We start from the raw sequence: 27,605 nt of genomic DNA on the forward strand, positions 1-27,605 counted from the left end.
GAAAGTAGAACAGCCTAGATTAGTGATAGAAACACCCATATCCCAGTCTGTGTACATAATATTGAAATTCAAGGTCTGAAATTAAGTTTTGCCAAGAGAAGTTTGTGGTAAGCAACATTTTTAATGAAGTTCGTTGGGGAGAAAATTTGCACCTCTGCCTGATATAATCGATAAATGACATTGCTTTGATTTTCCTAAGTGAAAGTAAAAACTGTCCTATGGAAGATTTTTCTTTAAGTTTTTGGATAACTTTTAAAAATATTTTAATGTCAAAATAAAAATATACCTAATATTTCTCTTTTATATCCATATTCCAAGTAGTCTCTCTGATTTTTAAATATTCTACGCATGTAACCTTAAATCAGAACAGAAGGTCAAAGGATAGAGTTAGAATCATAATATGTCCCTTCTCATAAAAAGCTATACATCAGCTACAATGAAGATTTTTCCACTTTATTTTCAACTGAGACAGAATTTTGGCATGAAGCAGAGAAAGAATGTGCTTTATGAAAAACAGACAGTGCTGACTTTTCCATAACTTGGCTCTACCAAGTAGAAAGTTATTTTCTAGCAAAGAAAATAGAAGACTATTTATGTTTGAATAATAATCATATTTGAATCAGTCACATCATAACTGGGATATGAATTATCTATGTCCGATGTGGAAAAAGGGAGTGGTAATTATCAAAACAACTTTCAAGGCCCTCTCAGTTCCCCCAGAATGCAAATAAGATGACAATATGCAAATTTCAAAATGTCGTAATCAGACCTTGAAGAACAAATCATTCCTGCCTCCAACCAATGGTATGTGTCCTGTGGAGGGATCCAAGAGCCATCATTTGATCTGCCCAAGAGGACCAGGATCTTTCTGTTGGGCATACACTCTGCACATGTGAAACTTTACACTTGGACCCTGTCCTTCAAAACGTATTTCTTTCCTGACTGTAGCTACATCATGTTCTGTGTGATTTGTTGCCGTGGGCTCTGGGCTCCAACCTCTCACACACACACCACAAAGTTTCCCTCAAGGAGGGAGTGTGTGACTGTGATAAAGAAAGGAAGAAAACCTCCCATTTCCCAGTTTGATGAAGACCTCTTTGTTTATACTGCTCTCTCTTCCTCTACTTTTCTCTGCTCCTTGGAGTTGTGGCAGAGTGCCAAATGAAATAATGCCTGGGTAAATACGGTCTAGTTAGGATTCTTTGGATTAGAAGTGACAGAAGAAAACTTCACACCTGCTCAAACCAAAAAAAATAAATTAAAAAAGTGGGAGTGTTATCATAATGATACGGAGGTGATCACACACCCCGAGGACAGGAATGTGACCAGGCTTCAGGAATACAAGAATGAGAATGCAAAGGGGCCAAGAATTTCTCCACCTCTCCTCCAGACTCTTCTGCCTCTTCCTCCTTAACATGGTGTTATTTTCTTTCACCGAGTGAATATACAATGGACACCCGTTGCTCCCGGGTTCAACTACTAAAGTTCCAGCCTCTCTGAGAGACAGACTTCCTCACAATCCCACAGAAAGGGGTCTGATTGGCCCTACTGCACACGCTTGGCCTAATCAGTGGTGTCTGGGGAGGGTGGGTCATCTCCCCTAGAACTGCTGGGAGCCCACCGTTCAGAAGGGCCGAGCGAGGGGTGACGTGCTGGACAGACACAAGATAAGCAACAACCCGGGGACTGAACCAAGAAAACTAACCAGGAAGTGGAGTCAGGGTGACAGGAAAGAGAAACCGACTATTTTATCCATCAGAAAAAAATATATTTGCGACAGACGAGGCTTAAATAACTGTAAATCACATGGAATCCAGCCTAATAGAAAGATTAAATGTGTAACCTGGGTGACCTGTGAGGAAGCATTTCTCATCTCTTCTCAGAAATCCCCAGGAAAATGATCCCCCTGAATTGCAGTTGATATAGGGTGAGGCTTCTTTTTTTTTTTTTAAATTTATTTATTTATTTATTTATTTATTTTTGGCTGTGTTGAGTCTTCGTTTCTGTGCGAGGGCTTTCTCTAGTTGCGGCAAGCGGGGGCCACTCTTCATTGCGGTGCGCGGGCCTCTCACTATCGCGGCCTCTCTTGTTGCGGAGCACAGGCTCCAGACGCGCAGGCTCAGTAGTTGTGGCTCACGGGCCCAGTTGCTCCGCGGCATGTGGGATCTTCCCAGACCAGGGCTCGAACCCGTGTCCCCCGCATTGGCAGGCAGATTCTCAACCACTGCGTCACCAGGGAAGCCTAGGGTGAGGCTTCTTAAACTCTCTGACAGTTTTCTTTTTAAACTTTGTGGGAGAGTTGGGGTCAGTGCGGGGGAGGAGGATGAGCGCACAGGGGGACAGCTTTAGAAGAAAGCGCTTGACTGAGGTGTAACAGAGCTCCACTCTGCTGTGCCCCGGAAACCAAAGGAGCGGGAGCTTCTCGTCCAGGCTCTGGGAAAACCCGAGTCCTCAGCAGTCAGCTCCACCTCGGTCTGCTTCTTTGGCTGTGATCCCTTCAGCCTAAAGCAAAGAACAGTTCGAAACCAGGCTCTGGGTAGAGACAGCTCTCACCACTTAACATCTCCCAGACCCAGAATCCAGCCCACTGGGTGTCCTAAGTTCCTGCATGTCTGTTAAACGTCACCGTGGCAACAGCATCTCCCAAACACAAGAGGGATGTTGAGAAAATGCAGTGTCTTTGCAAAGGGTAAGGACGTGCAATGTACCACACAAGGCTGTCACCTTACATTCACATTCCCTAAGGGACCCTCCCAGGCTTAAACCCAAAGGCCAGAACCCAGTTGTGAACAAGGGCAGGGCCTTGTGGGTAGAATTTTTTTTTAAGGTGTGAATGGACTTAGAATGTCTCTGGGGACCAGCATGAACTCTAACAATGTATACTTCCTGTGTATTGAAGAGCGTCCATCCTAGAAAGCCCAAATCTAAATCACAGCAATGAATGCCAAGGCAGCAGCCAGCCAACAGTGTTACGAGTTTAGCTGGGAGCAGGCTGCCGGATCGCCCACGTCAACTGCAGCCCACTCCCAGGACTCAGAAACCCGATGTGTCACCTTCCTCCCATCTGTCCCAGCAGAACACCCATTCTCCACGAGAAAGATACAGGTCTCAACAGATCCTTGCCCTCTCTGCTTCTCTTCTCCCCTCCTAGAAGCTTCAGTTGCACAGCAAGTGTTATTTGAGACATTGGGAGAGGAAAACAGAGGAATCAACAGGACCAGGGCAAACATGAACCCATTTAAAATAAAGGAATGGCCTAAGTGTAAGGCCACACACTATCAAACTCTTAGAGGAAAACATAGGCAGAACACTCTATGACATAAATCACAACAAGATCCTTTTTGACCCACCTCCTAGAGAAATGGAAATAAAAACACAATTAAACAAATGGGACCTAATGAAACTTAAAAGCTTTTGCACAGCAAAGGAAACCATAAACAAGACCAAAAGACAACCCTCAGAATGGGAGAAAATATTTGCAAATGAAGCAACTGACAAAGGATTAATCTCCAAGATTTACAAGCAGCTCATGCAGCTCAATAACAAAAAAACAAACAACCCAATCCAAAAATGGGCAGAAGACCTAAATAGACATTTCTCCAAAGAAGATATACAGATGGCCAACAGACACATGAAAGAATGCTCAACATCATTAATCATTAGAGAAATGCAAATCAGAACTACAATGAGGTATCATCTCACACCGGTCAGAATGGCCATCATCAAAAAATCTAGAAACAATAAATGCTGGAGAGGGTGTGGAGAAAAGGGAACACTCTTGCACTGTTGGTGGGAATGTAAATTGATACAGCCACTATGGAGAACAGTATGGAGGTTCCTTAAAAAACTACAAATAGAACTACCATACGACCCAGCAATCCCACTACTGGCCATATACCCTGAGAAAACCATAATTCAAAAAGAGTCATGTACCAAAATGTTCATTGCAGCTCTATTTACAATAGCCAGGACATGGAAGCAACCTAAGTGTCCATCATCGGATGAATGGATAAAGAAGATGTGGCACATATATACAATGGAATATTACTCAGCTATAAAAAGAAATGAAATGGAGGTATTTGTAATGAGGTGGATGGAGTTAGAGTCTGTCATACAGAGTGAAGTAAGTCAGAAAGAGAAAAACAAATACAGTATACTAACACATGTATATGGAATCTAAGGAAAAAAAAAAAAAAAGGTCATGAAGAACCTAGTGGCAAGACGGGAATAAAGACACAGACCTACTAGAGAATGGACTTGAGGATATGGGGAGGGGGAGAGGTGAGATGTGACAGGGTGAGAGAGTGGCATGGACATATATACACTACCAAATGTAAAATAGATAGCTAGTGGGAAGCAGCTGCATAGCACAGGGAGATCAGCTCGGTGATTTGTGACCACCTAGAGGGGTGGGATAGGGAGGGTGGGAGGGAGGGAGATGCAAAAGGGAAGAGATATGGGAACATATGTATATGTATAACTGATTCACTTTGTTATAAAGCAGAAACTAACACACCATTGTAAAGCAATTATACTTCAATAAAGATGTTAAAAAATAAATAAATAAATAAATAAAATAAAATAAAGGAATGGTTTTGCTAACTTTTAGTTCCCAAAGCAAAAGTCTACAAATGACATTACTATTCAACTTGGTAATGAGAAATATGCTTTAGAGTTTATAAATTCCCTGTGAAAGGAGATGAACTTCATGGGCTTACTTGACTTCTTGCCGAAGAGTTTTCCAAAGACCCTAGGACCATTTATCTCCAAAGGGGGTACTGGTGGCAGGGCCTCATTACAAACCTACAGTATTTTAGCTTCTGTCACTCTTGCCCTTCTGGAGACTATCAGTGTTACTGAAATCCAGATGAGCTCTCCTTCCACCCATCAGTAAGTCTTTCATTAATTTGTCGAACACTGTTTTCCCCCCACGTTTACTATGTACCAGGCATTGTACTAGATGCTGGAGATGAAACAAGGAATAAGATATCAAAACTGCTCTTAAGGGAGTTTCAGTGGGTGGAGGAAAAGCCGTGATAGAAACAATAAGCAATATTCCTGCTTGGAACCCTCTAGAAACTTGGCAATCCTGCCTGAAAGTCCTAACCCTATTTGAGAAGCATGTGGCATATTTTCCGCCTGCTGTCCACCGTCAAATTGCTTCAGTGCTATGAAAGATGACATTTTGGAAGTACCAAATATCAAGATAAAGTACCACCCAACATTTGAAGAAAATCTAGTGGAAAAAAAGTAAATAAATTACAATCTTCAGAAAGAAGGGCCAGGCTACAGAGGCACCCAAAAATGAAACAAAATGTTTTCAAATGAAATGCGTAAGGTAGAAAAGTAAGTTTCAGCAATTTCGCATGTGCCTAAGAGGCTGAATTCTAGGACTAGGGTGGAGCTGAGTACAGTCAAACATGTAGACCTAAACCATGAATTGGATCCTGTTACTCCCTTACTTAAAAACCTCCCTTGGGTGGTGGTAATCATTTTGCAGTATATAAATGTATCTAACCAACATGTTGAACACCTTAAAATTACATAATGTTTTATGTCAATCACATTTGAATGAATCTGGAGAAAGAAAATAGAGCTGTCCCTTGGTGCCTTGTTGCTCTCTTAACAAAATCTAAGTACAAATTTTTACACAAATAGCTCCTTCATTCATTCATTTGTTCATTCATTCATTCATTCAGCAGAACCTACAACATGCTTTAACGTTCTAGGCCGTGGGAACGCAAGGCCATGATCACTGCACTAAAGAATCTCAGTCCAAATGAGGACACAGATTTTTAAAATAACAAAGCCCTCAGAGCCATATCATACTATGTACAAGGTGTCATGGGAGCACCAAGAACAGAGAGCTGAATTCCTTCCCAGAGCAAAAGGGAAATAAGAGAAGGCTTTAGACAGATTTTCAAATGGAGACTTGAACAATAAGTGGGAATTCTTTAAGAGATAGAGGAAGAAAAAGCAACACAGCCAATCAGTCAAAACAAAGGGGCTGAAACATGATTTTACTTATTCTTTTCTGTGAAATTATCCAATTGTTTAGATGGATCAATCAGGCAACTCGGTCAAGGTGATTATGCCTGTATATGCAACATGTACCAGGCAAATATAACTCTGGGCTTTAAGAAATGAGAGTGTTTCTAGGAATGTTTTCATATTTAAGCCCTTTATCTGTTTGAAGAAGATTTCTCAAAAGTATTTGATATGAGGGCAGAAGTTTACCACCACTTTCAATCAAGTTTTATATACATATTCAGTTTAAGATTTTATCAATGTATTTATTGTTTGGTTGCTTTTTAAATCTAAGAACCAAGGATGCTTTTAGTAAAAAGGAAAAGGAAAAGATGGAAATTATCCAGGTAATTTGATATTTATAGATAATCTTTATTGCATAAGCAAAAGGAAATAATTTAGCAATAATGTTGTAATTTAGGCTATGTACGCATCTGAATGATAAGATTTATTTATCAGAAAAAAAGTCTTTGGACTTCCCTGGTGGCACAGTGGTTAAGAATCCACCTGCCAATGCAGGGGACATGGGTTTGAGCCCTAGTCCGGGAAGATCCCACATGCCGCAGAGCAACTAAGCCCGTGCACCACAACTACTGAGCCTGCACTCTAGAGCCCGCAAACCACAACTACTGAGCCCGTGTGCCACAACTACTGAAGCCTGCACGCCTAGAGCCCGTGCTCCACAACAAAAGAAGCCACTGCGATGAGAAGCCCGCACACCGCAACGCAGCCAAAAATAAAATATAAATAAATAAATAAATTTATTTATTTTTTAAATATTCTAAGTGCCAGATTTGTAGCTAAATCATTGAAAAGACACGGCTCTCCTTCAGATAGCATACATTCCAATGGGAAAGACAGACAATAAATAGAAAATGAGTTTAAGAGATCATAAAAGTTGCAACACATGCTGGGATGAAAACACAGAGTGATGTGATAGGTAGCTGCTCTTTTCTGGGGCAGTGATATTTTGGCAGAGATCTGAAGGGAGACTGAAAAATTGCACTTCTAGAACTAATATTTCATTTGAGTTCCTACATGGATTAAATTAATAATTATTGTATAAAATGGGAAAGAATGCACTTTGGAGCTAAACACACAGAATCTGTGTTTAACTGCTTTGGGTGAGTCACTTCTCATTTCTGGGCATCTGCTTCCTCCTCTGCAATTTAGCCATAATAATACCATCTAACTGAGCCATTAATGGCAATAAAGGAGGAAAATACAATAATGGGCCAGATACACATTTCTATATTAAGTCATTTGTATCACCCAGCAAACCTAGAATATAGGTACCATTATTATCCCCATTTTACAGATGAGGAAACTGAGCATCCATAAGGTAGAAGTGGGGTTTAAATGAGGGCAGTGTGACTGCAAATTCCATGCTTTTTAAATACTGTGTTATGCTGCCCCCCGATATTAGTACCTAGCAGTCAGGGCTAGTTAGTCTTCTTCCCTTCACTTTGGGTAAATACAGTTTTAGAAAACAGAAATCCTTTTACAAGTTTATCCCGTGAAAATAATGAATGAGCACAAAGAGTTAGCTAAAGAATGCTCATCACCAGTTAAAGAATGTTTATTTTTTTTAAATTATTTTAATGTTAATGGCCAACAAATGTATCTTATAGTCATAAAATAATGGTTGTAAAATAATATTGACATGGAGAAATGTTCATTATATATTAACTGAAAAGCAAGTTTCACTTGTCCAATTTGATCAATTTCTGTAATATACGTATGTCCAGGAAAAAAAAAAGACCAGAGAATACATTTTCTTTGTGCTTTTTTGTATTTTTCAAAATTTTGAAATGAGCTCGTTCTTTCAGTAGAAGAGAAACCATAGAATGGGAGTTATCCAAACACTACTCCTTTTTAAACAGCCTATTCATCTTTGTGTATTCATATAATATTTTTCCTTGTGGAATAATACTTCTTTTAACAAAGATAAAGCATTCCAACCATACATTGCATTCTTGGAAGTTTAGAGACCAGGGGTGGACAAATAGAGACTCAGCTCTGACATTGGCACTATCTCCCAGTTTGCTTGTGATAGGGCACCTCCTTCCAGAAGCTTCTCTCTCCAAGTTCATTACTTTCGCCACAAAGGATCTTCACCCGCCTCTCCAGGCAACAGAAGGGGCAGGAGGAATGTGCGGTTCCCTGGTGGAGAGGAGACTCGTCTTGTTCCTGCTACTTGAAACCATTAAAACACTGATCTTTAATGTGGAACAAAACGGGTTGATGGAATGAGACATTTTAAGGTAACAGCCATTGTGCCACGATAAGGAAATTGGACCTCATTTTATCTGAATTTAACTGGAAACCTCATCAGCATTCTTCTGACTACAACGACAAATGATACCTTTATGGCTGGAAAGCCCTATAGCATACTAACCTATAAAACAGATGAATCAGAGGAAGCATATCTGCATCACAAAAAAAGATGCTTTGCTTCACAAAAGATTCACCTCAGGGCTTTTTTAATATCTGGATCCCCTTGGACAGCTGTTTATTTGTTTACAGGTTATTAACTATTTGGCTGAAAGATGAGAAGAGGCCAGGGTGGGCCAAAGAGCCAGTGCCACCATGCACTAGAGATCAATGAAACCTGGAAACAGAGCTTTCTGGTGGAGAATCCAACCCCTTTTTTTCTGCCCCATGTCTGGGAAGGAAATGTTAGGGAGCCAAGAAAAAGAGGCAGACTAGCAAGGAAGTACGTGGTTTTTGTGTAGTTCTGAGAAAGCTGCCTTGGGTTCACACGTGGCAGGGGAGGAGGGGCAGGGGAGGGGCTCCCACAGACCTCAGTGGGAGGCCTGGCCCTTAGACTGTACTTGGTGGCTGGGGCTTTGTTTTCACAGGGCTGTGATGGGAGGAACTGTGACTTACAGATCTCTGTCAAGGCCCGGCTCTGCTGCTGCAGCTTTGGGACAAGGGCTCTTGTTTTGCTTCCAGAACACTCCCTAAGACAAATCTTAAGCCAGAGAAGGGTCCCAAGGAAACCCTGCCCTGGGAGCTCTTTAACCTACTGCAATTTACAGGTCTGATTTTTGGAGAGATCTGTACCTCCATTAACTAGATGGACCCAAAGACCATTAAAAACAAAAATGAGATAGACCCATTTCATGTCCTCTCATTTCCTCGGAATTCTATGCCAGTTATGCTCAATAAAGTCCAGGCCTGGGTCACTCCACCTCTTATCCCCCCTGGAAAGCAGGCTGGTTTGAGATTTAACTGTTCAAATGTTGCTTTTTGTTTCACTTAATGAAAATTTTAATTTTTCTGGCAATTACTGATCTCGTGTCAGTCCTTCATTCTACAGGCAATGATTTATGGCCAGATTACATAATGTGCGTTGACCAAGGTTTTTAATACCCCTTTACCGCATTTAATTCCCTACTAGTCTGAGAATCAGAGCTGACAAAATTCACTTTCTGACAACTATAGCATCTTTTCAGTGGCACACAACCCCTTCTGAGTTTAACTTGTACCTGGACTATTTGGTACTAGCTCCAAATCCAAGGTACCTATTTGGCCAACAGAAGAGAAGGACCCTTTTTATGCTGATCACATGGCACCACTTTCACATTCCAGGAGTGGCCTCTAAAAGCAGTTGAACCTGTTGACCAATTACTGCCTAGGAGAACAGCTAAATAGTAATTATGTCAAACCAAACTCTTGTCAGTTGCGTTGTCATATGTAAATGGATAACACTGAACAATTTTAGCCAAAAGATTTCCCCATTCAGTTATACAGCGCTTCATCTGGGGGACGAATTATCTTAGAATCAAATCAGGTTGTAGTACTTTTCAAAATTAAACATAACTCAGGAGCCAAGGTTCCTCGAGGGCAGAAATAAATGAGGTTTGGGGTAAATTTTTCCCCAAAAATACCTAGGTCAAAGTCTGTTCTTCTTGATTTTTTTAATGGGACAGAATTTGGGGAATTCAACAAAGTATTTCTTTAAATTCTGAAACAGATGAAGAGCTCAGAAATGAGGAACTCCTCTACGTTGTCCATAGCTATTACTAAGTTTATTTTCCATGATTTTACTCAAGAGCATTTGCTGTGTAGGCATCCTTTTGACAAATTTCTTTAAGAGCTTAAAATTCTCCTCCCTCAAAAAAAAAAAAAAGTGCCTTTCTTTTGTGATAAAACTTGATCCTTGAGAACTTTGTAAATTGTCTTATTTCCTACCTTATCTGGGCAGCTAGAGAATATAGTGCCTGCCTGGCGAGAGGAAGCCTGGGTGGCTAGGAGAAGGCGTGAGACGGAGGCTTTTTATTGTATGTATGTTTTAACTTTCAAATTTTGAAACTTATGCGTGTATCATCTATCTAAAAAATTAATAAACTTTAAATAAGATGGCATGATGATGGCAACTCAGAAGGCCGTTCTTTATTCTGATATTATTCCCTTCCCTGGTTATGGTGAGAATCAGTAGGCTGTTTTACTTTGCTTTGTTTATTTTTATAATAACCTGATTAAGTTTAAGATTTTGACTCTTATTGAATCAGTGCCTTTTATTCTCAGCTGCCTCACATTCTTATTGGAATTAGACTAGATATAAATACACAAATACAGACAGACAAAAACACGTCACACACATGCACAAGTTACACACTCCAATCCTAATGCTGAAAGATCCCTGAAAGCCTCCTCTTCCCATACCCTGACCTGATGAATGAGGAAACCTGAGCAGAGGGGATTCCCACCCTCCCCTGTTAATGGGGGCCCTGGACCCAGAACCCAGGTCTCACAATTCCCATTCCATTGCCCTTTCCATTAACTTTTTGTTGTTGTTTTAATTTTTATTTATTTATTTATTTATTATTTATTTACTTTTTAAAATTAATTTTTATTTGAGTATAGTTGCTTTACAGTGTTGTATTAGTTTTTGCTGTACAGCAAAGAGAATCAGCTATACGTACACATATATTCCCTCTTCTTTGGATTTCCTTCCCATTTAGGTCACCACAGAGCACCAAGTAGAGTTCCCTGTGCTATACAGTAGGTTCTCATTAGTCATCTATTTTATACATAGTATCAATAGTGTATATATGTCAATCCCAATCTTCCAGTTCATCCCACACCCCCTTCCCCCTTGGTATCCATACGTTTGTTCTCTATGTCTGTGCCTCTATTTCTGCTTTGCAAATAAGATCATCTATGGCATTTTTCTAGATTCCACATACATGCGTTAATATACGATATTTGTTTTTCTCTTTCTGACTTACTTCACTCTGTATGACAGTCTTTACATTTTAAGTCCATGAAAAACATGATTTGCTTTATAAAAGTACTATTGTATACCACTGGGAAAAACTTAATGATTGCAAAAGCAAAAGGTATCTCCGAGAACTAATTTTCATCTTTATAGGAAAATAAAATGAGCCCGGGTCTATTTTTTCTTTAGCAGAGCTATTTATATTCAGCAACGTGTATTACTTTGAGGAAAAGGACATTAGTATTGTAGGTTTCTGCTCTGCTGGTTCTTTCCTCCCCATCACCTTGAGCTAAAATATAAACTCCTTAGCACAGCATCCAATGTCCTTTAGATTTCTTCTTTCCTGCCTTGGCTTTCAGGTCCCCTCCACACAACTCCTCACTTTCAACCACTCCAAAATATTTCTGGGTTCCTAAGCATTCCGGGTTTTCCTGCAACTGCACATGCTACCCCCTCCGCCAGGGACATCTCTCTTCCAGCGAAACCCGACCCGATAACTCTTCCATGAACACTCAATGTCACTTCCTCGAAAACGTTCGCCTGGCCTCATAGACATCATTAGCTGTCCCTTCCTTTGTGCTCCCACTTCGGAGATGCCTCTTTCAGCATTTATCTCACTGCTGGGTGAATAATGGTGACATTCATCTCCCTAATAAACCCAGGCGCTCCAGAGCAGGGCAGAGGTTTTTCATAACTGTCTCCCCATCATCTACTCCGCATTGTTCTCAGTGTATCGTAGGTGATCAACAAATATTCTCAGAAGGAAAGAAGGAAGAGAGGGAGGAAAGGAGGCCATTATTTGGGATGCAAACAGAAAAAAGCCCTCCTATATGTTTGCCTTTGGATTGTGGTCAAAGAAAAGAATGTTTCCTCTGCGGCCAGTGCCCAGAAATAGCTGCTTAAAAAGAAACTTTACAGAAAACCGGGCAGCCTAGGCCTCGGGTAAGAAAGCCAGCAGGCACACTTTTGGCTGCCATGTTCTCTTCTTTCTCTTTAGGCCCATGCCTGGGAGCTACTGCTTAGTGGAACATTCTCTTTGCCCCATATCAAGGCAGAGAAGCATTCCCGATAGCCCTGGGTCCTGAGTGATGTGCAGAACACCCTGTGCTCTACTTACAAAACAGCCATCACACTCAAAGCTAAGAACGATGCCTTAGCATCCCAGGATGTGTGCCATGAATTCGTTTTACCACCAGCCCCTAGTCTCTTGAGCTTTACTTAATGAAACCAGTTTCTGCAACTGGTAAGGAACAAAAGGAAAACATAGGGCTTCCCTGGTGGCGCAGTGGTTGAGAGTCTGCCTGCCAATGCAGGGGACGCGGGTTCGAGCCCTGGTCTGGGAAGATCCCACATGCCGCAGAGCAACTAGGCCAGTGAGCCAGAACTACTGAGCCTGCGCGTCTGGAGCCTGTGCTCCGCAACAGGAGAGGCCGCGATAGCGAGAGGCCCGCGCACCGCGATGAAGAGTGGCCCCCACTTGCCGCAACTAGAGAAAGCCCTAGCACAGAAACGAAGACCCAACATAACAATCAATCAATCAATAAATAAATAAATCTTTAAAAAAAAAAAAAAAAAAAAGGAAAACATAGAGGTCTGACAGCTGAGTTCTAATCACCGCTTGGTGTTGTGCCTATGAGCACAGTTTTTCCCTTTCTTCTCGGTTTTCTCTTCTATAAAATGAGTCTCCCACAACTCTTCTATGATTTTGTGTTCAGCGTACATTGAGGATGTGGAAATAATCAATATGAGTCGTCAACCAGCATGTATTGCTTTCTGACAGTGTGAAGACACAGTTCCACATGCATAGGTATATGGGAGGGATAGAAAGAAATCTTGGAAATGACCCCTGCCTTCCAAGGGCTAACAATCTAATCGGCGGAGCTTTAAAGCGCACAAACCATGCCAAATAATATGAAAGCAGATGTGCAGGACTTCCCTGGTGGTGCAGTGGTTAAGAATCCTCCTGCCAATTTAGGGGACATAGGTTCAAGCCCTGGTCCAGGAAGATTCCAAATGCCACGGAGCAACTAAGCCCGTGCACCACAACTACTGAAGCCCGTGTGCCTAGAGCCCGTGCTCAGCAACAAGAGAAGCCACCGCAATGGGAAGCCCGCGCACCGCAAAGAAGAGTAGCCCCCACTTGCCGCAACTAGAGGAAGCCCGCGTGCAGCAACGAAGACGCAACACAGCCAAAAATAAAATTAATTAACTAATTAATTTTTTAAAAAAGAAATGTATCCTTTAAAAAAGAAAAGAAAGAAAGCAGATGTGCAAAGCTCCAGATGAGAGGGAGAGATGGTAAAAACTTTGCCACCACATAGCTGCTGTGTCAGCAAACCTCACTCAAACAGAATAGAGAGAGAATGCACCACTTAAATACTAACAATAACACACCTAGCATCCCATCCTTATGATGCTCATAAATCAGTGAATAAGCTAAGGGTTTTTTTTGTTGTTGTTTTTTGTTTTATTTATTTATTTATTTATTTATTTATTTATTTATTTTTGGCTGTGTTGGGTCTTCGCTTCTGTGCTAGGGCTTTCTCTAGTTGCGGCGAGCGGGGGCCACTCTTCATTGCAGTGCACGGGCCTCTCACTATCGTGGCCTCTCTTGTTGCGGAGCACAGGCTCCAGACGCGCAGGCTCAGTAGTTGTGGCTCACGGGCCTAGTTGCTCCACGGCATGTGGGATCTTCCCAGACCAGGGCTCGAACCCGTGTTCCCTGCATTGACAGGCAGATTCTCAACCACTGCGCCACCAGGGAAGCCCTAAGCTAAGGTTTTTGTTTAAACATTTTAAATCAATTTCAGCATCAAATCCTAAAAGTGAGAAGAAAACTTCATTCTCCAGTATTAACCCTCAAGAATCCAATAAAAATAATGTCGATAAGAGTAACAATAACAACTTGCCCAGCGCTGGTCACTGAGTCCATTGATAGGCATTTGCACTATAAATGGAATGGCTTAGATCTGTTTCCAAGGACTTTGCTCCCACGGAGAGCGTTTCCCTGACAGATGCATCCACCTCAATTGGGGAAAAATAGTATCAGTATATTCCCACCAGGTTGTGACAAGAGCTCCATTTCCTTTGGCTGTGTTTTGAGAGTTGCCTCTCCTTTCTCTTCCTTTTCCTCCTTACTACTGTCACCCACACACCTTTGCTGATTCTTGCAGAGAGAATCGCTGTGCAGAGACATCAACTTCCCACTGTATTCACATTCCTCCTAGGCCCTGCTGACAGGACTGCCTGCCTGTTTTAACCTATTTAATGAGACAGTAAGAGAATTATAGCTGCTTCCAGGCAAACTCCAATTTCAGACTAGAAGCGATTTCATATAACTTGCAAATATAGAAGTTCAAGCGCCACGCAGAAGCATGGGCTGGGATCTCACCATCTTGAGTCATTCATTTGGGAAAATTCATTGATTTCATTTTCAGCTCCTGTGTGGGGTTTGAGGTGGGTTTTTTGTGGTTTTTTTTTTTTTCCTTTTTCTCATATTGACTTATTCTGCTTTGGGGGCTGGGATAGTACTTTTTACCAAGAATGGGTTGTAACTCTGAAACTCTATAAAGAGGATTAAGCGTGTTGATTTGCTTGGCACCCTAATTTTCTCTGTTTCTCTATTAAGCTCCTTAAACTTCATCATTTCACCATATAGAACCTTAAATTAAAAGAGAAATACCCTGTCAGGTAACTAATTCTGAAAAATAAAATATTACCATTTGATTATGGTTTCAGTCTCCCATTTGCCTTTTAACCTAATGGAGTTAGTAAACTCATTTCCTTTGTACATTTCGCTTAACCACATCACGAGTGACAGGTTATTTTGCTAATGCTTTAGGATAGCAATGGAGAGTCACGTGGTCAGCACACTAACATAAAAGGCTAATTTCCAGGCCCATCAGTGGCTCTCACTCACCAGAAAACCACATCCTGGTGGAGGGTGCCGGCCTGGGAGCCCGTTCCCAGGGGATCAGAAATGCTGCCCTCACCCTCTTTCTACCCTGTGGCTTGTATCTGAATTTTCAGAGTTGGTAAGCAAAGCCAACAGTTCCTTTTTTTGCTCATGAAATGGCATGCAGTCAGCACCCCACAATCATCTCCTTCCCATCTTAAACTCCAGAAGAAAATGGATGTAAATCTAGCAATCTCTATTTGAAAGTTGCTCCTTTTTGACACTTATAGCCCATAACCACACTACCGAGCATGTCATTTTTTTTTTTTTTTTATGCTTGCTTGAGCTTTGTTTTATTTTAATGGCCCACAAATGCTGGGCTCAGGGTGGGAGTTGGGACATGGGGTGGAAGTATGACTAGGAGTTGTGGGATTATTTAAACTCCAACATCTGGGAACTTCTGTCCCAGCCAAAGCACTAGTGAGGGGAAAAGCTAATTCAGACATTGCAGGTCATACCTGAAGATATTTATGGAACACCATGTGCTATCTGTAGGAGATCTTCAAGCCTGGGGCCAAAAGAATAAACCACATTCTGAAACAGGAATTGCTACTTTTTATAAAAAAAGAGAGAATAGGTAGTAAAATCTAAGATTAGAGAGACAAAGGGTTGACTTTAGTCTTCCTTCAGTGATTCAACTACAAGTTCCAAAGTTCCTTTCGGACAAAAAAAAAGAGAAAATAAAACACCATTTAACCCAGGGTATTTCCAGAAAGGTCATTAGAAGCCATCATGCCACTGTCTTAAGTTTTGTAAGCTGTCAAAGTGAAGGCATTAGTCTTAGTGCCTCTACATAGCACAAAGACCTGAAATAAAATAGATAGGGTTAACAGCTGTGAGCGAAAGGACATTAATTTTCCCTCTCTCTCTTTTTCTCAAACTCACAGGTATGTGAAATCGATAATGTCTGGTTTGAAGTATAAATAAGGAAGCCAGAATCAGAGAACCAAAATAAACAAAACACCAATCTATTCTCCAGACCAGCTCCTCATTTTGGCTGCGGAGGTCTGGAATTCATCTTGTTCTCCAAAGTTGGGGATCTCCTATAGGAGATGCCCCTATCACATACAGACACCACTGGACTTCACCCTGATTTCTAATTTGGCCACTGGGACTCTGGTCCACCCTTGAACTTCAGCTCCTTTGGTTGAACACTTACAACCTGACACTCCTTTTTCCGGGGATGTTAGACCCTGCCCCTAAACCCCGATTGCTGCTTCACCTAGCCCACTGCCTCTCCATCTATGGAGTCCCTACTGCCCAAAGGCCTGGTCCTAAGCTCCTGCAGATTGTGGACCACACTAGCCTTGGCTGGATCACCTTAGGGGGGGCAGACCAGCCCTACCTGACTCCACCTCTCTCCCTCCTCCCCAGCAGCTATCCATTGGGTCCCAGTGTTCACTTATCATTCTGTGTATATTGAGCACCAACTGGGTTCCAGTCTCTGTGCAAAGCACTGGAGTCACAACATTGAAAGGGGCAACACTGCCTTCAAGGACCAGACTAGTGGAAGAGACAGCAAATTAAAGGCCTCAAAGATTGCTGTGATGGACGAGTGGACCCTCACCCAGCGACCTCCTTCCACTCACCTTTGAAATGGCCTTCAATTCTCACGTGTCCTGAGTAGGCACAATTTTTACAAGAGATCATCAACTGGGCTCAGCTGACTGTTAAAATATATAATTCCTTTTAAAATGAGCAACATGGAATAGTTCAGTATTTGCCAGGGATTATAATTTCAAGATCACTGCTGGTCAAACTCCCCAAAGCCCAGTGCACTTTTATCTAAGGAGGATTGCCTGAAGGATACGCAGATTTGTTGGTCCACTTTATGGATATAAATAAACTGCTGAAACCCCTCGAGGGGCCCAGGACCCGCCTGTCAGGCCCTCTGAGTGCCTCCATCAAACCTCTTAGTTTAGGGGTTCGATAGAACTCTTAGGGCTCCATGGAACATAGTCTGCTCTGGACAGTCTAAAATTTAGCAGAAGAGGGTAGGTACTACTCTCTTCTCTTGAATTCTTGCACACTGCTTTCTCCCTAGCTCCTTGCACTTGCTTTAACTACTTCTTAGTTAATATTGAAGGTTACTTTCTCTTGTCTTCCAAAACTGAATCTTCCCCCAACAAACTTGTCCCTGCTTTTAAGCTCATTCATGACCCAGCCTCTGCCCATCTCTCGAGGCTCATCCAAACCTCCACCATCACTCTCCCCGAGTACCTCAGACTGCAGCCAGATGGAACATGTTTCAGTTTCTCAGATTCGCCATATTTACACTCTCCTCCTCACTTTTACACGTGATGTTCCCTCTGCCTAAAATGCTTGAACACATGTACACTCACACACACACACACACACACACACGCACGCACACATACATCTTTCCCTAGGTTAACTCATCTTTCAGGTGACTCTTCTTCTAGGAAGCCTTCCCTCATGCTACCTCTGTCCCCTCCAACTATGTAGCTTGCCTATGCTATGCACTACCAGAGCACTCTGGACCTCTCACTTTAATGTCATTGCTTACACTCTGTGAAGTGCCGTCACAAAATGAAGTGAATTAAATTGCTCCTTCTGAAACATGGATTTTCCTTTTTTTTTTTTTTAACATCTTTATTGGATGAAACATGGATTTTCTGAAGAGTGAATTGAGGGATGCTCTGAGAAACAGCCTCAAGTGACACATTGTTGTGTGCTTCTGTGACGATTTTGTTGAGGATATTGTTTGTCATTTTTCTAGAGCCTTCTTCATAAAGACCTGGGGTGAGGGTGCTACTTTCTGCTCTTTGATTTAGCAATAGTTGTGCTTCTCTTAATAGGATTGTTTTACCTTAAATACATTTTCAATTGTGTAAGAATTATGTAACCCTTATTATACTGGCTGCTAGAAACCTAAAAGCTAAATTGTGTCCCACTCTTTATGGGATGAATTTTATGAATTTGCCTCATTTCTGTTTCACATTTCATAACTATTTTCAAATTACAATTTAACATTAACTTGCTGCATTTTATTGTTGCGTAATTGTAAGTGGACTTAAATCTTTTCTGGAATAACGTCAGGTTTAATTAATTAAACAAAGTGATAAAGGAGTAGAAAGTTGAACAGAGAAAAGTCGCATCTAAATGGGGGAGGGATATACCAGTGAGTATTCTTTAATTTTAAGTCATTTAAACCCCTAATTGGCTTAAATAACAACAACAAGATATTGATGTAATCTGACAAGTTCAGTGGTAGTTGTTTTCAGGTAGGGTTTGATCCAGGGGCTCAAAGAAGATCCACAGGGGTAGAGACTGTCTGTTTGGTTTACTGTTGGATTTCCAGTAAAAAGGTGGCTGGTACATCAGTGCTCAGTACATATTTGTTGAATTTGTTGTTGTGGAATTCCTAAAAGCTCGTGCACAAATCTCATGTGACCTGACTTGGATCACATACCCTTCCCTGAACCAATCTTTTGATCAGGGGGATCCAGAGCTCTCCCTTTCCAGGTCTGGGTCACATGATCCCAACAGCAAAACCAGGGATGAGTCTGCAATGAAAGCTTGTGCACTCACAGTGAAGGAAGGTGGTTCCCCAAAGGAAATCTGGGGTATTACAAAGGAGAAACAAATGCTGGGCAGACAAAACAACAAATATGCAAATCAATGGACTGTCAAGAAGTTGATGCTTGAGTTGAATTTTAAAGGATAAGCAGGAGTTAGCTAATAAATAGGACCTTTTGTCAGTGGGTAATGTTCTAGATGTGTTCAAAGCACAGAGGCATAAAATAGCTTGATGCTTTCAAGGAATTGTAAATAGCTTAATATGGTAAGAGCAAATAGGATGGGGAGTGGTAGGAAAATAAACTAGAAAGATAAGCAGAGTGCAAATATGGAAGACCTTTTAGGCTAACCAAATAGGGTGCACTCTATCCAGAAAGCACTGGGAAGTCTATGTAGGATTCCTCAACAGGGGAACATGCCTTACAGCTAACCCCGTGCAGGTCATTACAGGGTCAAGATGACTCATTCTGGAAACATTAAGTAGGGCTGAGTCTGCAGGTCAGGGAAAAGAGTCCCAGATGTGGGCAAACAAGAGACACAAGGAACAGGAACCAAGCAAAGTCTAGGAACCCAGCAGACCTGGGAATCAAACAGAGCCTGACAACACCATCAGGTTCTTCCTTTTTAAAGTCCCAAGCTTGTGGCCTAAACCGTCGTGAACTCCTCATCTTCACGTGAAAGTACTCTTCAGCGAGCCAAGGCATTCATAGCGTGACTTGATTGGGAATTGTATTTGTCAGCGGGGCTGCCATAACAAAGCACACAAACTGGGTGCCTTAAACAAGAGAAATGTATTGTCTCACAGCTCTAGAGGCTAGAAGTCTGAGATCAAGGTGTCAGCAAGGTTGGTTCCTTCTGAGAACCACAGGAAGAATCTGTTCCAAGTCTCGTGCCTAGTTTCTGGTGGTTCCTTGGCTTATCTATAAGACACATCACCCTGACCTCTGCCTTCTTCACATGCTACTCTCCCTATGTGCGTGTCTGTTTGCACTTTCTAGAAGAACACCAGTCATGCTGGATTAGGGCTCACCCAGTGACCTAATTTTTTCCCTGATTATCTCTGTAAAGACCCTGTTTCCAAATTAGGTTGCATTCCGAGATACTGGAAGCAAGGACTCCAACACATGAATATTTGAAGGACACTTCAACGCATAAAGGTATCATTTACAAAAAGATGCATTTGTTATCAAAGCTTTAAAAGAAAAGTAGACATTCCCTAAGTGAATTGATTTATTTATAAAAGATTTGGTACTTGTTGGTTTGTAAAGACAAAGAAAATAACACCATTAATATAAAAGACCCAGAAGCAACCGAATAGTCCACAATGAAGAATGCTTTTTCAGATTATGTTCAAAATGGTTCTTTCCTAATTTGTAGGATTTTGCATGGAGGCTGGTGTAGAGAAGGGTGGTGTGAGACAATGCCTTATACAATGGCATTGTATAAACTTTCCACCTACTTAGTCTCTACTGCATACCTAGCATTCAATCCTCCCAACAGCTCTCTGAGGGGGATATTATTATCCTCACTTACAAATGAAGAAGCTAAGCACCACTTTAATCCTAACTACATTATTCTAGGCTGCATTTGGTAAGCAGTTGGGCTGAGATTTGAACTCAAATTTCTCTGACCACAAATTATCACATGTACCACCCAAAGTAATTTTGTGAGTCCTGGTTGAAGACCAAGGGTTCGTCTTTGCAATGGGTCCAAAAGATGCTTCCCAGAGCATTGTCCAAAGAGGCAACAATCCTCTTAAGGGGCAATTATGAATGTCCTCCTGTGCCCAGCATGTTAGATACCAAACAATAGGTGCTCAACAAACAAAACCTTTGTGAAGTCACCATAGAGCTGTAAGTCCTCCGATATCAGATTCATTTCTAATCATAAGAAAGTAGCATTGTCTCCAGTTAATAGGGAGAGCCAAGTGCGGTTTCCATAAATATCCTCCTCTTGAGCTTCTCCATGCTCAGCTCTGCCTGCTACAAGTGTCTACTGGTCCATCAAAGAGGACTTTCTCATGAAGACACAGCTGCAGGAGTTCAATGATGCTGTCCTCCACTCCATCCTCCATTGACTCTATTGCACTGCGTCATTCAGTTTGTTGGGAAACTGACTTTCGTTTGAAGGTCTCCATTGAGACAATAGACAGATAGGCACCCACAGATGCTAATAGGAGAGTGGACTCTTTGCCCTTCTAAGTACTAATTTTCATGACCTCTATGGGTGGAATAAATCATTTTGTCAGTCTTCTTGGCATTTCTGGAGTTTAGGTAGAAGATAAAAGTTTACAGCTTAATAGAAGCATTTGTAACCCTGGCAAGATAAACAGACACAACTTAAAAGGCCAACTCCAATAAAATGCCAAGGAGCAAGACAGCCCAGATCGTTTTTCCTTAGATTCCCGTCAGTTACAAACACCAGGAACAAGTGGAGTTATTTCAAAAGCAACAGCCTTGTTTCCTGAGGGATCTATGCTCAGAGGTTTAGAAACTCAGTCGTGAATCTAGAGGGGAGAAAGTTTCGACAGTGCAGGGAGATCTGAATCTGACTTGGAATCACAGAGCACAGGGCTGTGGTCAAACATTTTCCTAGATTTGTACCTTTTCTCCTTCCTTCTGCCTTTAGATGTTATTGCTTTACATCCTCTTTTTCATCGGCTCCGAATTTGTTTAGTATTCCCTTGTTTTACTCCCAATGAAAATCGAGGAGATTTGGTGCTCTGAAATTGGCTGTTTTGATTTTTCTTAAAGGAATAAAAAAATGCATCGATCAACACCCCCCCCCCCGACACACACACGCATACACACATCCTCATCTTTCTGGAAGATGTTACAGTGTCTTAGAGGGTTGTAGAAGGGACTGAGAGGTCAACGAAGCCCCAGCTTTGCAGAGACACCCGTGAAGTTGGGCTCAGCAGCTGCTGTCGGATTCACCTTCTGCAACGGGGGAAACAGTACTCCCACGGTGTGAGACTCCAATGATCTGGAACTGGAACGAGTGAAGGGTTTTAAGGTTCTAAGGCAACCCAGATGTCAGGGCAGAACTTTCAAACAAGCTAAGTCCAAGTTCCTCCTGAGCGAAAGCGCCTGAGAGCCCAGCCCTGGGAACTGGGCAGAATGAAAACATGGAGATTAGCTTGGCCAATGAAAAATGATCATCGTGATCAAATTAACACTTTGAACACGGCTTTAAGTTCGCCACGCTAACTTGGGTCAGGTTGGGGACATTGCGATGGGCTGAGGTTCTCACGTGCACTCCCCAGACTTAGAGTTTTGTTTTTTGGTTTTTTTTGTTTTTGTTTTTGTTTTTTTTGAGACGACCAGGATCGTCGGGAAGGGAAGGGAACAGACTAGAGGCTGAATCTTTGGCTTCGTGCTCCGAGGCGGAGACAGCCCAGCCTGTGGGATTACACGAGATAGTATCGAGTCCAAGCGGGTCCCCAGCGAGGCGAGGCGCGCCGGAAGGAATCTAAGTAAGAGTTTAATTAACTACCCCCCTCCCCCACGCCAAAGGAGAAGAAACCCAAATAGGCAACCCCCAAACCGTTTGATCAGAGGAAATTGGGTTTGTCTTTTTCCCCGCTTCACCCTTCCTGTCTTTCAATCCATCAGAATGGTTGGTTAAAAAAAAAAAAGGCTTAAGATCGGGGGCGGGGCAGAGGAGGCGACCCAAGTGCACTTGAGAACCTGGGCTGTGCCCAGGCGAACTTCATCCAGCAGATCCCCCGCGCCCAGCTCAGCCCTCCCGCTGCGCCGAGCCGGTCCTGCCCGCCCCGCCGCCGGAGCCGGGCGCCGACCCGGCCTTTCCAGGCGGAGCCAGGGGCGCGTGGGCGCGCGAACAGCCCTGATCCCGCGGCGGCGTCCGCGCTCCGCGTTTTCGCTAGCGCCGGGCAGGCGGCCGAGGGCGGGGTGCGCGGCAGCGCGGCGCGGGCTGGGGAGCAGGGCGCACTCCGCCTGCAGCCCAGCGAGCGCCGCCTCCCGCGGCCGCCGCGCCCGACAGCGCGCCCCGGAGCGTGCCCGCCTCGCACAGCCTGCGCTGACCTCCGCGAGGGGCACCGCGGCCGGCACGGCCACGTCCCGGGCTTCGGATGGTTCGCGTGCTGCCCACCCTCGCCCGCCGCTGACGCCGCGGACCTCAGCTCCGCAGACCCGCCGCGGCGCCGACGACAGTCCAGCCGAGTCCCGCTCCCTCGCCGGGGTGAGTGGGCTCCGCAGAGGGGCTGCGGGTGCGGCGGTGAGGGGCGAGCGCCGCGGGGGAAGGGCCCGGCACGGTCCGCGTCACTGCGGGGGGTCTGTGACACCCAGACTGGGTCGGTGTCGCAGAAAATGGGGGAGATGGGCATAGTCGGTTTGTTGGGCTGGGTAGACAGTGAAAGCAGATACTGGGGCTGCAGCACCAAGAGGGCTTCAGATAGGCTGCCCGCACGGCTCCTGCTTGCTGCATCACAACCAACTCTTCCCTTGATTCTCTCCTGCGTGGAAACCCGCTCAGTGGCCCCAGAGTTGGGGCGATGCGGGGCGCGGGGAGGCCGGGGTGCATTGGTCCGTGTCCACCTCTTAGGATCGCCTGTCACCTACTGGCGTCCGGAGGCAGGGTGCCTATTCTCCCCTAAAGCTCTGGGGAAAGGGCCGATTGCTTTTTGGCTGAGGTGCATCAGCTCCCCCCTCCCGCCCCCGCCCCCGCCCCAGCAGTGGTGTTTTCCGGATTTTGCACGTATATGGGAAAGAATGGGAGAGTCTTCTTCCCTTTAGGCAGAAAAAGTTGGAGAAACTGGGCATGTTAATAATTAGCAGGACCGGGACTCAGGATGCAGCAGAAAGCTGTTAAATTTTCATTGCCTTCTAAGAAAAACAGACGGCATCGCCAGTGACTGTTGGCAGTGCCGTGTTATTTGGGGGACTTTGGGAAAATCGTCCACAGATTGTCTTCCGGAGGCTGAAGAAGGACGTGGGGGTGGGGGGAGGATGGCTGGCACTGCCGTGGGTTCCAGCTTCCCTAAGGAGGATTCAGAGTCATAAACCAAACACGTTTGGTTGCTGATTTTGAAGAGTATGGTAGGCAGAGCTGCGGCCCTGAGCAAGGTGAAAAACACAGCATGGGAACTGCCTAAAGGAAAAGAACATGTAAGGATCTTGCCTCTCCCGAGGAGTTCAGATGCATTTGTGCTATAAAAAGCGTGCATATATATGTGGCTTTGGGGACGGGTTTTATGAAGGACAGATTACATGTAATGAAATTGTATTTGTGCATGCCGGTACAGTTTTGTCTACCTCCCGATTTTAACCAGACTTCAGAAGGCACTGTCTACAGCTGATGTTATATAATCGATGCGGTTCACCATCAGTTAATTTCTAATGTGCCTTTGGAGTAAAAGGAACTTCGTCTGTTACTTCAGACCAAACCCAAGGTGTAGACGGGTGAGGGTTGCTGAATGTTTGCCCTGGTCTGGCTCCAGATGTGTGAGCTCAGCTGTTGCCTGTCACTTAGGTGACAACTGGCCTTTTCCCACTAAGCCTTTGCTGTCTCCATTATCCTCAGTGAAGTGTCAATGTTCAGCCGCCTTCTATTATCAGAGTGGACTCTAGCCCCTTGGGAGGTGGCAGCCTTGTTTCACCATCCCCAACAATATGTCTGTTTTCAGACACTAGGAAGGAAAAAAAAAATCCCATGACAGCAAGATAGATACATTTTGAATGGAGCACCAACTTAATCCAAAGATTCTGCTTTAATCAAGACAGCTCTGGAAGGATGACGCAATATTTGTCAAGCCTTTTTCTTTGGAACAATATTTACTCCCACTAGGGGATTTTAAACTTAAACAGCAGCCATTTATCTTGCTGTCTGGCGGGGCCCGGTTCAGTTTGCCTCCATGTGGTCCTAGCCTAGGTGGCTGGGCTGGGCCTGGGACAGGAATCTGTCATTGTAGCCCAGCTGGAGCCTGAAGAAAACAAAATACAGCACCTGCTGGTACCAGGAGGTTCCTAAATGCCATCAACTGGCGAGTCAGGAAACACAGAAGGAGATATTTTACAAGCTTTTCCAGAAATGTTTATACAAAGGATTTAAAGGTTAATAATGCATGTGCTCTACCTATTAATACTAAAAGGTGCTAGAAATGAATGCACGTTACCCACAGTTGAAAGTTAGCACACTTGCTGATGAACTTGAAAATCTCTTTTAATAAGCCATGGCTAACAATAGTGACTTCTTCTTGTGAATCAGTGTGGGAGGGAGGGAGAGAGGGCTAAAGGACTGGATGGGACATAGGGGTAGCTATATTGATGTGAGAGAATGGATTTTGTAAATTAATTTTTCAATCCTTAATTTGGTACTAATTGGTGATTTATCACTGAGGGAGCCTGTTGGTTCACAGGTTTTTAAAAGAAAAGTGATGTATTTTACTCAAGTGACAGATTCAATCAGTTCTGCCAGCAATACCACTGAACCTTTAATTAAAAGTTTATCATGTTTTCAAAATCAAGGTCCATGGAACCGCCATTTGTCTCTATAATAAAGGAGGTTGTAATGAGTCAGCTTGGGTCACCCAAATAAAAGCTAATATCAGCTGGAGGAAAAAAAAGACCCTTATACGGTTAATAGCTAAACTATTAAGTTTAGAGTCAGATATGGGTAAAAGTCTGGTTATTCCTAATGTCCTCTGCTATGATAACTGAAAAGACACAAAAGAAAAAAGGTTACAATTTAAAATTTCTTAAGTTAGAATTTTAAAAAGTAAGCTGAAATCTAAGTTTTAAAAAGTGACACTGTAAGATAATTTCTCTAAAACCGTTTATAACTACTTGAAAACCAAAAACAAATACTTGAGTATTATGAGTGACTTTTCATAATACTCATGAGATGGAACAAGAATTTTTTAAATGATTCTCCAGTAATTAAGTAACTATTTTAGTGATACAGTTTGGGTTGTCCATATTACTGGAAACAATTTTCAGAAAAGATTATTCTAGTTACTACTGTTAATTTTCCCATTAAAGTAGTTTATAAAGAGTAAATTTTTTCTTTTAAAGAAGGAAAGTAATTTTAAAAATCAAAGTGATTCTCATCTGTGCATAGAAATGTTAAAGATGCAAAAAAAATAGCTCTCTTTTTTTTCCCTCCAGGTTACATAAAATAATGTTAATTGTTTAACTCTTATTCATGTGAGAATATTCAGTTTGCTTAAATGCAGGTCCAATTATTTCACAATCAAGAGGAATTAGGAAAGTGAATGAGTTATATTTCTTGGCTGGCTGGTTGGTTGGTGTTTTGAGGGGCCACTCCTGCTTTGTCTTCTGGTCACAGAATAAAGCAGTACCGTATTACACACTAATGTCTTTAGAAGGTCGTATTAGCAAACGAGCTGGGAGAGGGAAGTACAGTAGTCCTGGTGCCAAGTCCTGCCTTGATGCAGTTCCTCGAAACCTCAGGCGGTACGTGGAGCCAGAGCCGAGTGCCAGGACCCAGCCGGCCCCCCTTCTGGACTCTTCCGTCTCTGGACGAACACAAGCGTAGCACCTCAGCGCCGCCGGCAACCAATAGCCAACCTTCCTGTCTGTGGCCGTGCAGAAGTGATGTCGCGGAGGTTAACTAAGTGTGTGTTGGTGGAGTAACATTTTGGAACAGTGGAAAAGGCCTGGCCCGAAATTGCACATGGGGGCCCACCTCCCTCTCCATTTCCCTCACTCTCCTCTCTCCTGAAGGAGGGATGGTGCGAAGAGACAGGCTTTACAAGATGAAGCACGCTGATGTCATGACACTCCTGGCGCAGAGACACGACAGAATAATCGGACCCCTCTCCCGTGTGCCAGAATGACACGATTTTTCCAAGAACCGTTCCTGAGCCAGTGGTCCGCTGGCTCTATTTCCAGTCCCCCGGGGGCGGTGCGGGGGGTGGGGGGCGGTTCAAACCTCTCAAAAAGAATGCAGTAATTCTTCCTGTGTCTCTGTTTTGTGCGCTTGTTTAGACTAAACTCTAAATGCATTTTGGTCACTTTTGAAGGGACCTCTCTAGAACAAGAACGATTGCCCAGCCTGAACTGATTAGACCTCTCCAGATTCATTTCCTTATGAAGAGAGATTTTAAATGTAAAATAAAAATAAAAATACCAGCAAGGCAGAAGCCAGTGTAAACATTTTAAAACTTAGAGCTGTAAACTAGCGAGCAGCTGTCATTCCCCTTTACTGAACTTTTTCCTTCCTGTCCGTAACTTCGTCCGAAGCGCTCCTAAAAAACAACTGACCAGTTCGACTGCAGTTGCATTTTTTTCTCACTGGTAGGTTTGTTCTAAACTCTTGGGAGAGAAGCCTTTCATTTCTAGTGGATTACACTTCAGAAGAAAAAAAAAAAAAAAGTGCGGGCTGTGTTATTTCAGTTGTTGAAGTACTAAAGTCATGTACTCCTTTCTAAGAGTTTTGTCCCGACTGCTGATTTATAGCACCCACCAGTTTTTGCTTTGTGTACGCTTCTCTCTGTTTCCTTCTTGTCTCATTGGGCCTCTGGAAAGAAAGAGTTGTCAATAATACAGTGAAAATATTGTAGTCAGATGTGGCCTTAAGGAGACCCCTGGGTGCAGCGTGCTCTCCCTCAGCTGCCCTGCTTTTATCTGCAGTGCAGATCCCACAGCTTACAATTATGGTCTTTGACTTTGGTAACAATTCTGTTTGAAATGTTTCCAATTACACACAATATTGGCGGCATGTAGCAGCTGCATGCCAAAAAGCATTTCCAAGTGTGTTCCAAGAATCAGGCTGTGATTGCTTTTAATTTAAATAAAGGCTATTTGGTTTCCTGGGAAGCTTTTTATAACCACCTTCTCTCCCCCACCCCATTTTTTGTCACCTTTTAAAAAAAGT

At 43.1% G+C, this 27,605-nt stretch overlaps 1 protein-coding gene and 1 pseudogene across 8 annotated transcripts in view; one reads left to right on the plus strand and one right to left on the minus strand.

The window, feature by feature from the left end:
* Positions 1-27,605, minus strand: part of LOC309641915 (cytochrome c oxidase assembly factor 8 pseudogene) — a 1,056,438-nt pseudogene that overhangs the window by 727,555 nt on the left and 301,278 nt on the right. The gene's annotated exons all lie outside the window — the stretch shown is intronic.
* PRICKLE1 (prickle planar cell polarity protein 1) overlaps positions 22,482-27,605 on the plus strand; it is a 106,844-nt gene continuing 101,720 nt past the window's right edge. For 6 of the 7 annotated variants that reach the window (XR_014252808.1, XM_082422560.1, XM_082422561.1 and 3 more), the window contains exon 1: positions 22,482-22,949. The gene's annotated coding sequence lies outside the window, so the exon portion shown is untranslated. Of the gene's footprint in view, positions 22,950-23,511; positions 23,876-27,605 lie in introns of those variants that run through there. The other variant, XM_082422559.1, reaches the window with a different exon arrangement.

This window comes from Balaenoptera physalus (assembly GCF_965194825.1).
Source record: "Balaenoptera physalus genome assembly, chromosome: 13".
NCBI lineage: Eukaryota > Metazoa > Chordata > Mammalia > Artiodactyla > Balaenopteridae > Balaenoptera > Balaenoptera physalus.